Source organism: Podarcis filfolensis (genome assembly GCF_964270895.1).
Source record: "Podarcis filfolensis genome assembly, chromosome: 12".
Taxonomy (NCBI): Eukaryota; Metazoa; Chordata; class Lepidosauria; order Squamata; family Lacertidae; genus Podarcis; species Podarcis filfolensis.
Window position 1 is genome coordinate 26245588 of NC_139614.1, and position 13996 is coordinate 26259583.

The window sequence follows — 13996 nt, forward strand, 5'->3', positions numbered from 1 at the left end:
GTAACTGGGAATAATTCTCCCTGCACAAATTTGTTTCATCTACTGAATGGAAGATGCCTTGCAGGCTGGAAAAAGGATTGCTGGAGCAAGGCAGATATGTACACTTACTATAATTACATGTAGTATGGTTTATTACAGGTCCATTGCATGTGCCTTAAACAACAACTGTGCTAAGTATTAGGTTGAACATGCCAGCCCTTAGTGGCTTAGGACTATCTTAAGGAACACTTGGTCCCAAGGCAGAGCTGGATGGGCTTCAAAAAGGACCTATGTATGAAGCCTTTCTCTCAGTGCATGAGTAAGAGGCCTTTTCAGTGGTGGCACCATGTCCTTCCAGATAACTTGCATCAGTTCCACTCTCTAAGCACTTTTTCATGGAAGTTGAAAATGTTTTGATAGACTTTCAATACTTGACATATGAAATTGGCTGTTGCCTCAGTTGCAGCTATGTTAAACAATTTACAGTCGTACCTTGGCTCCCAAACACCTTGCAAGTCAAATGTTTTGGTTCCTGAACACTGCAAACCCGGAAGTGAGTGTTCCAGTTTGCGAATGTTCTTTGGAACCCGAACGTCCGACGTGGCTTCTGATTGGCTGCAGAAGCTTCCTGCAGCCAATCGGAAGCCATGCCTTGGTTTCCAAATGTTTTGGAAATTGAATGGACTTCCGGAACGGATACCGTTTAACTTCCAAGGTACCACTGTACTCCCAGGTAAGCATGTTGCAGCCATAATGTACCGTATTTTTCGCCCCATAGGACGCACCGCCCTATAGGACGCACCTAGTTTTTTTGGCGGGGGGAAATAAAGAAAAAAAAATTATTTCCCCCCCAGGCACGGGGCTGGCGCGGGGGAAGCCCAAGCTTCCCCCGACCCCAGCCCCCAGAACAGCCTGCTATCCGCAAGCCTAGGGAGCCGTGCCGGTCTCCCCAGGCTTGCGGAGAGCTGGGCGAAGCCCGGGAGCGCTCTTCAGCGTGCCCGAGGCTTCGGAGCGCAGGCAGCTCTGCACAACCCTCCGGAGCCCGGCGCGGCTTCGCGCCAGACTCCCGAGGGTTGCGCAGAGCTTCCTGAAGCCTGGAGAGCGAGAAGGGTCGGTGCGCACCGACCCCTCTCGTTCTCCAGGCTTCAGCGAAAGCCTGTATTCGCCCCATAGGATGCACACACATTTCCCCTTCATTTTTGGAGGGGAAAAAGTGCGTCCTATAGGGCGAAAAATACGGTATTTGACTAACTGCTTTTAAATTACTGTTTTTAATTGGATTTTATGTATGCCTATGTAGATTTTCTTATAAGCCCTTCCAAGTGCACCTGCAGAAGACCAGGATATAAATAATAACATATTATTGCTGTAACTGCCTAGTACATTTTATCTAACACTGCTCCATGGATAATCAAGACTGTAATTTACTATCAGATTCCACTCAAGTCATTTTCACCCAGAAGCAATACGTTCCTAAAAGTGTGCATGGAACACTGTGTGTAGGTGTTGGTTTTTATGGGCAATATCCAATCGGTTGTGGATTTGTTTTGACAATTGTGCATCCATTGTGGCAGTGTTGATAATGCTCCTGTGGGATACAGCTTAGATTGCTATAAGTCCTTGCAAAACCAGTTTAAGTTAGTCTACCTTCAGCAATATCACCTCAATGGCTTCCAGTAATTACTGTGTGTACATAGCATGGGTGGCCTTCAATATTTAAAAAGCTGGTCCTCTTGAATTCGAAGACACATATCCCTACCAATTAAAAATGCATTGCAACATCTGTGCATGGAGTGGACTTTAAAGACTCAAGGAAACAAGGGAAAATGATACATGAATTAAAAAGCATAACTATCACACTGTAATAGATTATACAAAGAAATCATGTGAAAGATCCCAAAGGCTGTAAAATAATTCCATTTAAAGGACAGACAATAGTTCTTAGTTTGCTTTGTTTCTATAGCAAAGAGAACAAGTGGAACAAACTGTGTTTTGACATTGAGCAAGTTTAAACACAGTGAAAAGCCTTGTAGTAAGAAAACACTTGCAAAAGAAAATATTGAATTTTTAGTCTCCAGTTTCTTGCCTGAACTTTAAGACAACAAGATACCATGGTCAATTTTGTCAGGGTTACTGACCTAACTAAAATTATGCTAAGATAAAATCTAGAGTGGGTAGTTGTCATGAGCCTCATGAGAATGTGCTGGAGAGGCTGGTCAGATCAGGATGATGCTCGAGGAGTTGGACTTGGATGAACCCGGGGAGAGACTTAGTAGGTTGAGCCAGACCTCGCCTGGTCCTCAGGAGGTTTCAGAGTAGTATGGGAAGGAAGATGGGGGCACAGAATAAGATCCCAGAGAGGGACTCAGAAGCCTGTTGGGAGAAGAAGGTGGGTTAGGCATCAGCCATGATCAGTTGGCTCCACAAGAACTTTCCCAACCACCTTTCCCTAACAGCGAGTCTCCACCTGCATAGGAGGTGCTGGGGTACAAGTCTGGCTCTGAGCCTGTGTTGTCCCCTCCTCTGTCACCTAAGACATGGAGATGCCACTCTGAGCAGATGGCTCAGGTCCAGCACACACTGGAAGAAGTGCCTGTTTGCTTGCCCAGTCCAAATATGTTTCTCCCTTGCCTCACTAAAGCTGGGCTATGATGGGCTTCTAACCTTTGCCTTGCCTATGCACTGCTCTGATTTGAGCATTAAAGATTTTGTCAGAAACCACAATCCAAGTTTGAGTTCTTCATCCATTGAGAGCCAGGACAGTAGTAAGCATGCATGCTTCTTTCCAATCAGTTCTTGCTCTTGGAGTTTCCCAAAAAGTGTCGAGTCTCAGAGTTGTTGCTCATTATCAGCTCTTGCAATTGAGCTGAATTAATTAAAGCTTAAACCACGGTAAAAAACAACAACCAGAACTGTGCACAAGGAACAAGGTGCTATGATTGTGGTCTCAGTGGGTTCTTGGAGCAACTTACTGATTTTATAGCAGGCATTTATTTGAATCTGAATTAGCAATCTTTTGTCTCAAAGAATACATTGTGTGCTGCATGTGGTTTCGGGAAAGAGCTGTATGAATGCCACATCCAAATCCATAGAAAGTTTCATAATACTCTGGAGTAAAGAGGAAACACTTGCTGAGTGACATGAGAATTATGAAATAAATGTAGCTTTTTATAGGCAACAGCCTTAGTGTCAAGTTCCAGTGTGTCATATCCACTTCCTGTTATGCTTACAAGCTTTGCCTCACTTTTTCCTTGAGATCTTTATCCTGTTTATACACCCTTTCTACGTTTGTTTTCAAAATTTTAAGCTTATTAAGCCATAATGGCTTATTCTGAATCAGAACAACATGACTAAGGGGCTACTGATAATAACAGTACTTGAGTGATAAGAATGTTGCATGCTCCCTTTTTTTCTCTAGATCAATGAAATGTTCTAGGTTCTGCTACCCAGATTTGGCTTCTTTCAGATGAAAGCAAATTGAATATTGCTGGTATTATTTCATAACGTTTTCTTCATATAATTATTTTATTTATTTAAGAGTTTTTTAGACGGACTTTCAGCTGAAGATGATTAGCAAAATGAGGCAGTCCAGAACATATAAAAATCAAAGATTGCAACAAAGCAGAAGATGAAAGCAGCACAAAAACCCCACAAAAACATTGATAAAAACAACAAAAAGGAAAACGACAGGAATAAAATTAATCATTAAAAGCTTAGGACATAAGAATGTATTCACTAAGTGCTTGAAAGGTAACAGCACTGATGCCAGCTGAATATTCCTGAGGATAACATTCCAAAACCAGGGCACCACCACTGCAAAGGCTGTACTGCTGGTCATAACCTACCTTACAACCCAGAAGGTGGTACCTGGAACAGGGCATCTGATACAGGCTCATATGGGAGTAGATAGTCCTTCACTTGCTCCTAAGTCTTGTAAGCCTAAAAGTCAAAATGAGAACCTTCAAGTTAGAAGTCAGTGAAAATATTTACATCTTTAAACACACACACTCACACGTACTAGGTTGCAACCAACTCAGAGTACACCCAGAGTATACTTTGAATTATTCAAACAAAATTTGTCCTATGCATTAATCCAGTGCATCTACTCTGAGTAAGACTCATGCTGGATATAACCTATTGAGTTCATCAAGTCCCAGGCAAGTGTGGTTGTCAGGAGCCAGCCCAATCCACAATGTGTTAGGCTAGACTATTCTGATCCTAACCATTGAATCCCACTAGATAGTCCTAGGCAACTTTCACTGTAATATCAGTGGCACCAAATATTCACAGCTCCCGTTGAATACTGTGAGAAAGGGAGCAAGCCTTCCATTAGTGGAGATGTAATCCTTTGTTTTTGACATTCCAGCTGGTAGCAATGGAAAAAAGATTAAGATATTTGAAAAGCAAGGATTATGACCTCACATAGGGAATAAGCAGTAGCAACTAATGCTATGAGCCTCGCTCCGCTCATGAAGCAACAGAAAAGAAGAAAAGTTTGGTTTTTTTGCAAAGTACTCTGTGAGGTATTTTCAACACTATAGCTACTAAGGTAAAGGTAAAAAAATAAAGGACTCCTGGACAGTGAAGTCCATTCAAAAGTGACTATGGGGTTGCAGCGCTCATCTCGCTTTCAGGCCGAGGGAGCCGACATTTGTCTAGAGACAGTTTTCTAGGTCATGTGGCCAGCATGACTAAACAGTTCTGGTGCAATGGAACACTGTGATGGAAACCAGAGTGCACGGAAACACCGTTTACCTTCCCACCACAGCAGTACCTATTTATCTACTTGCACTGGTGTGCTTTTGAACTGCTAGGTTGGCAGGAGCTGGGACAGAGCAATGGGAGCTCACCCCGTCGCGGGGATTCGAACTGCCGACCTTCCGATCAGCAAGCCCAAGAGGCTCAGTGGTTTAGACCACAACACCATATATTTCATCAAATAGCAGGGAAGCTGAAACAGGAATTGTGATGGGCTCTATAGGGGACATTCAGATGTGGGGGATATTGTGTTAGTTTTCCTGAACAGGGTGTGCCTGAGTGCAAGGTCCAATCAGGATTTGTTTTCAGTATCTGAATATAGAAAGCTGCCTTGTACTGAGTCAGTCCATTGGTCCATCTTGCACTATATTATCTGCACTGACTGGCCATGACTCACCAGGGCTTCAGACAATGCCAGCACTACCTAGAGATGCCAGGGATTGAACCTGCGACCTTCCACCTGCCAGGCAGATGCTTTTCCACTGAGATATGGCCCCTCCCTGAGCACAGTTCACTGTCTTTCTACATTGCAAATACACTCATTTTCTCCCCAGCTTTCTCCATTTTAGCAACCTGATTTGGAGGTCTAGTGGGTGGGGTATTGCTCAAAGAACTACCAACAGATCCTCATTGACCTTGTTCACACCTGATCTAAAATCTGAGGTGTGAGAAAATCTGAGAAAATATAGTGCCAAAAGCCTTGTTCTAACCCACCCTGAAGTAGCACTTGTAGTGTTTGCCACTCACAATGTGTACAAATTAAAGTGATGCTTGTAACTCAGACTGCCATGCCATTTCCCATAGTTTTACTTTTTCATAAACAGTCAGAAACATAAACTATAGCATACTACTGCTTTCATACTGATGCTTTCATCTGAGAAAAAATGATGGAATAAGCTGCCACCTAGAGTTTGAGAACCAGCTTGATATTATGGCTATATTTTACTTATTGCTCAGAGATAGTACTTCTGGTTAGACAGCATTGTTTTGAAGCACGACTCGAAAGGGGTACGACGCAGATGCCAATTACAAATGAGACTGAGGACATGCCACCCTAATGGATGGCATCTTTGCTGTATGATGAGATTTATATATCCCACATGACTGCAATAGATGCAACAACAATGGTAGCTTTCAATATTTCTGCAACACAGGAGCTGTTCATCAGGACTAGGTGCGTAATTTGTCATGTCAGTTGTACCGCTTTAGGATATCAGGGGGAGATCACATATCTGACTTCTCAGGGCACCACATTTAAGAAGGATATTGACAAGCTGCAACATATGCAGAGAAGGGCGACCAAGATGAGAAATGGTCTGAGAGCGAAGCCTTATGAGGAATCGTTGAGGGAGCTCGGTATGTTTAGCCTGGAAGAGAGGAGATTGAGAGGAAATAAGATCGCCATCTTCAAATATCTAAAGGGCTGTCACATGGAAGATGGAGCAAGCTTGTTTTCTCCTGCCCTGGAGGGTAGGACCCGAACCAATAGATTTGAATTACAAGAAAGGAGATTCCGACTAAACATCAGGAAGAGCTATTTGACAGTGGAACAGGCTCCACTGAGAGGTTGTGGTCTCTCCTTCCTTGGAGCTTTAAAAGCAGGATGGACATCTTTCATGGATGCTTTGTTGAGATTCCTGCATTGCAGGGAGTTGGACTAGATGACCCTTGGAGTCCCTTCCAATGCTAAAATCCTATGGTTCTATGATTCTATGACCTCCAAAACTAGCATGTCTTTGAAAAGGACTCAGCCTAAATGTGCTACATTTCTATATGGAATTTTGCCTTCAAAGGGGACATTAAAATGTACACACACATTTAGAACCCGAAGTGCTACAGTCCAAGATAAATCTTACTAAAACTTTTGCATTAAAATGCTGATGAATTTTTAAGAGGACCTTTAAGAAAAATTCTTAAGGTAATATTGAAATGTAGAGAACTGAATTCAAGATTGGAAAAATGAAAATGAAAATGAAACTAACTTATTCACCAATCCCCTTGGTGAATACGTTCTTCATCTTCTGGGTCAGACCAAAAGTCCATCAAGTCCAACATCCTGTTTTCCCCAGTGGTCAACCAGACACTTTTGGGAAACCTGCAAGCTGGGAATGATGAAAAAGATCTCTCCCATTGTTGCTCGTCAAAGATGCACTGCCTCTGAAATCAGATGTTGCATATGGCCATCAAAATGAATAGATGGGAATTTGTCTAATCTTTTTGGAAACCACCTAAACTAGCAGCCAGCAGTGTGTGACAACAAATTCCATGAATTCATTATGTATTATGTGAATAAGTACCCTTTCTAGTGAAGTAAGTGTATGGAATTCTGGGATGCTCTCTACATTACATTTTTAAAAAAGAGAATACCAGCACAGTTTTTAACATGATATGAGCTTGAGTTTACAAAGCTGTAAATTGAAAATGAAATTCAACAAGTCTGTACAGGTACCTTTGACATACATCTATTTATTTATTGGGAAATTGAAAAATATTCCTTATTTTGTACCATTAAAAGTATGTTTCTCCTTTACACTATTGCCTCAGAAGCAATTGTTGAGCAATATCTGCCACCTCACAAAGTCTCTGGCAACTAGAAATGTCACTTACATTGGCTGCATTGAACTGTTGCTGGACTTATTTAAAATCATTTATATACCTTTTCAGGTTTCAAAAAATCTTGACATGCTATGTTTCCATCTAAGTTATATTGTTAATCCTGCTGCTATTATTAGCATGATTTTATTTTATGAACTGTCCTGAGACCCCTGGGTATAGGGCGGTATATAAATTCAATAAATAAAATAATAATATAGCAGAACGCTAGCCAAATGCAGTTTTTGAGTATCCAGAATATTGTTCAAAATGTTGCCTTGCTGAAATATCCAGTTTTTTCACCAACTCCACCAGCCCTGTTCAGCCTACAATTCCCAATGGGTTTTTGCATATGCAAGCCACATGCCTTATTGAATGAAAGCATTTTCCTTCATTTAACTTTTTTTAACTTGCTGCTTGCATGGATTAACACATGCAATGCAATAAACTGACCAGCAGAGGGATTTATAGTTCTATTGAAGCTCAAGAACTGAATAAGCTTTGAATGCTCTGTTCTATTTAACCATATAATAGCACTTGAAACAGTCATGGCTTCCACTAAGGAATTATGGGAGCAGTAGTTTGTTAAAGGTGGTGGCAGCTTTTAGGAGGCCTCTATTCCCCTTCCAGAACTACATTTTCCAGAGAGTTTTCACAATCAATCCCACTTTACAGGGAACTCTGGCAATTGTAGCTCTTTAAGGGGAATAAGGGTCTTCTAGAACCCTCACCACCCTTAACAAACTACACTTCCCAGGATGCTTTGGGGAAGCCATGTTTGTTTAAAGTGGTAACATAGTACTTTAAATATATGATGATTCCTGGAGCAGGGATAGGCAGCTTAAGGCCCGGGGGCCAGATGTGGCCCAATTGCCTTCTCAATTCTGCCCGCGGATGGTTCGGGAATCAGCGTGCTTTACATGAGTAGAATGTGTGCTTTTATTTAAAATGCATCTCTGGGTTATTTGTGGGGCATAGGAATTTGTTCACCCCCCCCCCGAATAGTCTGGCCCACCACATGGTCTGAGGGACGGTGGACTGGCCCACGACTGAAAAAGGTTGCTGACCCCCTGCTCTAGAGCATTGTGTGGGACCCTGACCCAACCTATGGATCTTTTATGTCATATATCTCTCCCCCCCCCCCCATTGGTTTAACTGCTAAGGAAGCCTTACCACTCTGATATTGCAGACTTTTTGTAAGGAGGCCAACACCTCCTGACTTTCAAAGGCTGTTTTATCCTGGTGATAGCTGGCCTTTTTCAACATGGTCTTTTTATGTTTTTATACTAATGGGGTTTTATAGGTCAAAAATTATTTTTTAGCTTACCTGTATGTTAAGAAAGGTGGAGCGGTATATTTATTAAATAATGACAGAATGTCCCAGTTTATGGTGCCTGATTTATATAAATTTAAATAATAATAATAGTAATAATAATTTATTTATACCTCACCCATCTGGCCGGGTTTCCCCAGCCACTCTGGGCGGCTCCCAACAGAATATTAAAAATACAATAAAACATCAAATATTAAAAACTTCCCTAATAACAATAAATAATAATAATTTATCTGGGTGACCTTTTTAGGTTTTACAGGGGTCATCAATCTCCATGCCACTGCCTTAAAAAAAAAAAGCTTCCTACTCAAATAGCTGTCTAGATATCAAGTCAGAAGCTGCCTTGTATCAAAGTTAGACTACTGCAAACAAGTATCGTTTACTTTACTGGTGGCAGAAGCAACCTGGCCTCGATGCAGGTTAGGCTGTGCTTCTATCTGGTCAGCTAGACTCACACCCAAATCCACACTTTCAACTTTGTTGATCACTTTGGCACAACTTGAATGGTAAACATCTGATTGAAGGTGTAAAAAAACAATTAATAATGGGTGAATCTAATCATGGCTGCAAACACACCATAAATTAACCCCCCACCAAGAATCCTAGGAACTGCACTTTATCTTTAACAAATCTACCTTTAACAAACTACGGTTCCCAGAGCTCTTTTCTGAGGGGTGTGTGTGCTTTAAAAGTATGGTGTTATATAATGTATAATATAACATGTTTATTATGTATACAGTGGTACCTCAGGTTACATATGCTTCAGGTTACATATGCTTCATGTTACAGACTCCGCTAACCCAGAAATAGTGCTTCAGGTTAAGAACTTTGCTTCAGGATGAGAACAGAAATCATACTCCGGTGGCGCAGCAGCAGCGGGAGGCCCCATTAGCTAAAGTGGTGCTTCAGGTTAAGAACAGTTTCAGGTTAAGAGCGGACCTCCGGAACGAATTAAGTACTTAACCCGAGGTACCACTGTACTAATGTATGGTGTACGCCACATGAAATGGTTATGGATGATGTGCAAATATAACGGCGAGGCCAGGTCCCCAAGCTGCAGAGAACAATGCAAGAGGGAGGGCCCCCCCCCTTCTGAGGTCGCCCCCCCCCTTCTGAGGTCTGAGCATGGTTAGATATATGACACAGGAAAACCAAGCATGGCATGATAACAGATTCTAAGGCTTGATCAGATGCTACCAGACCAACAACAGAAAAATCAAAACAGTTCTACATGCAGAAACTAGGGGGCAATATAACAAATCGCATTATGCCCACCTGGAGCAAAACAAGCTGCTCACTTGCTACCTGACAGTTTCTGTCTGAAGATGCCATCGATCGAATCAATGGCTTGCAAAGCAATGGGCTTGGATGTGGAGCAATTCTCCTGCTCTCTTTTTTTCCTGCAGCCATTCTGTCCCATAGGTTTCAGTACAGCACTAAAAAAACCCCAACAAAATTCCTACTCCATTCTTCAGGTATTCTTAAATAATGCTACTGACAATTTAATATGGGTTACAAGAGCTGAACAGCTATCAGTTTCTCTGCTAGTTGATATAACCCTTGTAAGGGAAGAAGCCCATTGGGATGAGCTCATGCATTCAGAAATGTGATCGGCTGCAAAGGGCTGATCTCTAAAAATTTATAATCTGTTCTTCCATCTCTCCACAAATAATTGAGATGGGTCTCAAAATAGCACAGAAAACAGACTTGGGGGAACTGCTTGGCACAAAAGGTTAGTGTCACATGGTATATAATGTCCCTCTTCTTGGTATCAGCCAATGCAAGGAGAAATTCTCTGAAAACCACACACCACTGGTATCATATACATGGCCCCTATCCAGGAAGGGGCCCAGCAGACTTCTGGGGAGAATGTGGCCTTGGAGGCTCCTGTTTTGTAGTGCAATCAATGTCCTCTGGCAGATGTGTTTTGGGATGGTGCTATTATCAAGAGAAGCCTCATTAGCTGCTACGCCATGGCTAAAGACCCCAGCCTGTGCTTTTAACCCATAGTTTTTTGGGTGCTAATCTGGTAGCACCTTCTAAGGTCTAGATTAGGTTGATACTTGTGGCAGCAAGTTTGTCATACAGCACAATGTTTTGGGACTGAATATCTGTCATGAGCCTTGAGATGCCATCGGGCACGGGCTGGAGTTGGCAAGGTGAAGGATGAGGAGGATGAAATATACTCAGAGTCGCAAAGTGATTTCATTCTCTTTATTCAGCTCATAGTGGTGAGGAGGAATGAATGAAAGTCCCCTCAAAGCATCTGCTTTATATACATTATTTACACAATGGGCTGCACATGATTGGCTAATTCCGGAATTCTACTGTAAGCCAATCAGGTTGTGGATTCACTGCTATCTGGAGCATGATTGGGTGGTTCCTGCCAACCAATCATACTGCTGCATTGTTCTAGGACCAATCAGACTGCTGCATTCTGAATCCTATTGTTCTAGGACCAATCAGGCTGCTGCCTTTTGGATCCTATTGTTCTAGGACCAATCAGACTGCTGCAGTTTGGATCCTATTCAACTCAGTACATAACACCCCTCCCCTCTAAGTTCCAGTCCTGCCCGGGAGGTCGCATTCATAGTCCTCAAGGTACGCCGGCGGCCTACGTGTGCGTTGCGGCCTGGGGTGTTCCCTGGTCCGGGGTTCAGGTTCTGGCTCGTGTTCCAAAGGATGCTGGCTGTGATGGGGCTGTTTGGTCTGGCGCAACCAGCTCGCTCAGTTGTGGTCCTGGTTCCGGTGTCCTTTCGGCCTCACGGGTCCTCTCTGTATTTACTGATTCTGCCTCTCCCGCTTGCCCCTGCTGCTCTATGGGCCTCACTGCCCCACTGTTCCCTTGGGACTCCTCTGACCTGTCCTCCTCCTCCTGGTTTTCTCCCGAGAATCGTCGCCGTATCTGGTCACAGTGGCGGCGCCAGCATTGTCCCCCATCTGTTAGCACCTCATACGACACGGGGCCAGTGACCCTGGTGACTGTGGCGGGTACCCATGCAGGGCCTGCCCCAAAATTCTTTGCGTACACTGGGTCCTGGGCTTCGAAGGTCCGGGGGTTCCTGCCTTCCCCCACCACTACCTCATCCTGAGCTCTATCGGGGTGAAGGCGGTCCAATCTGATTGCAAGGCGCCGACCCATTAGTAGTTCAGCGGGGCTCCGGCCAGTCGTTGAGCTGGGGGTGCTGTGCTGTGCTAGAAGGAATGTGGCAAGGCGGTACTCCCAATCCCCTTGCGTCATGCGGCGAAGGGTGTCCTTGGTGGTCCGCACCATGCGTTCTGCTTGGCCATTGGTGGCAGGGTGGAATGGCGCCTTTCAGGGGAAAACATTCTTCATAGTGGTGGACTCCTACACCAAATGGCTGGAAGTCGCACTGGTACCGTCCACTTCTACGTCCGCAGCCATCCGAGTACTACGCAGGCTGTTTGCAACCCACGGGCTCCCTGACACTCTCGTCTCAGACAACGGGACTGCATTTACGTCAGGAGAATTCCAAACCTTCACAGCGCAGAACGCCATCCGCCACATCCGTTCGGCGCCATCCCACCCTCGTCGCCAGTGAAATATACTCAGAGTCGCAAAGTGATTTCATGCTCTTTATTCAGCTCATAGTGGTGAGGAGGAATGAATGAAAGTCCCCTCAAAGCATCTGCTTTATATACATTATTTACACAATGGGCTGCACATGATTGGCTAATTCCGGAATTCTACTGTAAGCCAATCAGGTTGTGGATTCACTGCTATCTGGAGCATGATTGGGTGGTTCCTGCCAACCAATCATACTGCTGCATTGTTCTAGGACCAATCAGACTGCTGCATTCTGAATCCTATTGTTCTAGGACCAATCAGGCCAGTGGCGTAGCGTGGGTTTTCAGCACCCGGGGCAAGGCAAGTAATTTGCGCCCCCTAACCCGTGGATTTGCGCCCCCTAACCCATGGATTTGCGCCCCCTAACCCATGGATTTGCCCTAACCCCAGATGTTGCGCCCGGTGCGGCCGGCCCCCCCTGCACCCCCCACGCTACGCCACTGAATCAGGCTGCTGCAGTTTGGATCCTATTGTTCTAGGACCAATCAGACTGCTGCAGTTTGGATCCTATTCAACTCAGTACATAACAGAGGAAGAAGGAGAAGATTGAATCAGGTGGTTTGTATGGTTCCGAAAATGGAAACCCAGATAAAAAAAAGACAATGGAGAAACTCCCCTGTGGGAAAAGTTCCCAACATCTGGAGAGGTGGTGCCGTGGGGGGGGTGCGTGGGGGTGGAGGCTAGGCACCCACAGCAAAAGTCTGGTGTGTGCTTGGGTCCCTGAAGATGGTGGCAGTGATAGGGTCTGATATGCAAACAGCAACCCTGATTGGCTGGCCTTCATGTATGCATGGAGGAACTGTACATACATAGGTCCTTTTCACACTGATGCTAATTGTGTGGTTGTCAAGAAGCATGATGAACATGTACAATAGCCGACAGCCATATCGGATGTTCGGCTTCCGAAAAATGTTCAAAAACCGGAACACTTACTTCCGGGTTTTTGGAGTTTGAGAACCAGAGTGTTTGAGAAGATTGGAAGAAATTTAAAGATTATCTACAGAAATATTGTAAAATTAAGGATTGTTAGAGGGATGTTGGAATGAAGTTATGTGGTTTTAGCAGTAATGTTACAAAGGGGTATGTAAAAATGGACTGTTAATAGGTGAGAATGTAAGGTTACAATATATTAAGATAAACTATTAAGATAAAGAAAAAATGGTAAGGATTTGCTGAAACACCTATTGAACTAGAATACAAAAAAGGGAGGTGTGAGGAGGTCAGGGAAACAAGCAAATGAAAGATAAGACATGGAAGGATTGACTTGTTTTTAATTGGTTTTACTTCTTTGTATTCTGTATTTTTTATTTTTTCTTATTCTTTTTTGTTTTGTAATTTTTTGTTATTTTTGTGATTGTTTGAAACTCTAATAAATATTATTTTTTTTTTAAAAAGAGAACCAGAGTGTTTGAGAACCAAGGCATTTGAGAACCAAGGTACCACTGTAATGAACATAAAGGTCAGCATATAGTTCCCTTTTCACATTTTCTAATTGCTTTAAAATGGTTAGTTCTTGGATGTTTTAATGTAATGCAAGCTGACTTTGGATGGGCTATGCCCAAAAAGATGACCTATAAATAATAATAGTATTTATTATAAATATAGGAGATTATTCTATTTTACCTAATTATTTAATTCATATGTTATGCCTGGCTGTGCCCCTGAAGACTCTCTTCATTCCATCAGTCTTTATTCATTAACTCTCTCATTTTCTGTTTGTTTGTTTGTTTGTTAGACCACAGCAG

General features: G+C 43.2%; 1 protein-coding gene across 2 annotated transcripts in view; it reads right to left on the reverse strand.

The window, feature by feature from the left end:
• HDAC9 (histone deacetylase 9) overlaps positions 1 to 13996 on the reverse strand; it is a 466741-nt gene that overhangs the window by 444380 nt on the left and 8365 nt on the right. Inside the window, exons 2-3 of one of the 2 annotated variants that reach the window (XM_083578499.1) lie at positions 3825 to 3918; positions 2118 to 2352 (exon numbers count right to left, since the gene is read on the reverse strand). The gene's annotated coding sequence lies outside the window, so the exon portion shown is untranslated. The remainder of the gene's footprint in view (positions 1 to 2117; positions 2353 to 3824; positions 3919 to 13996) is intronic. The other variant, XM_083578505.1, reaches the window with a different exon arrangement.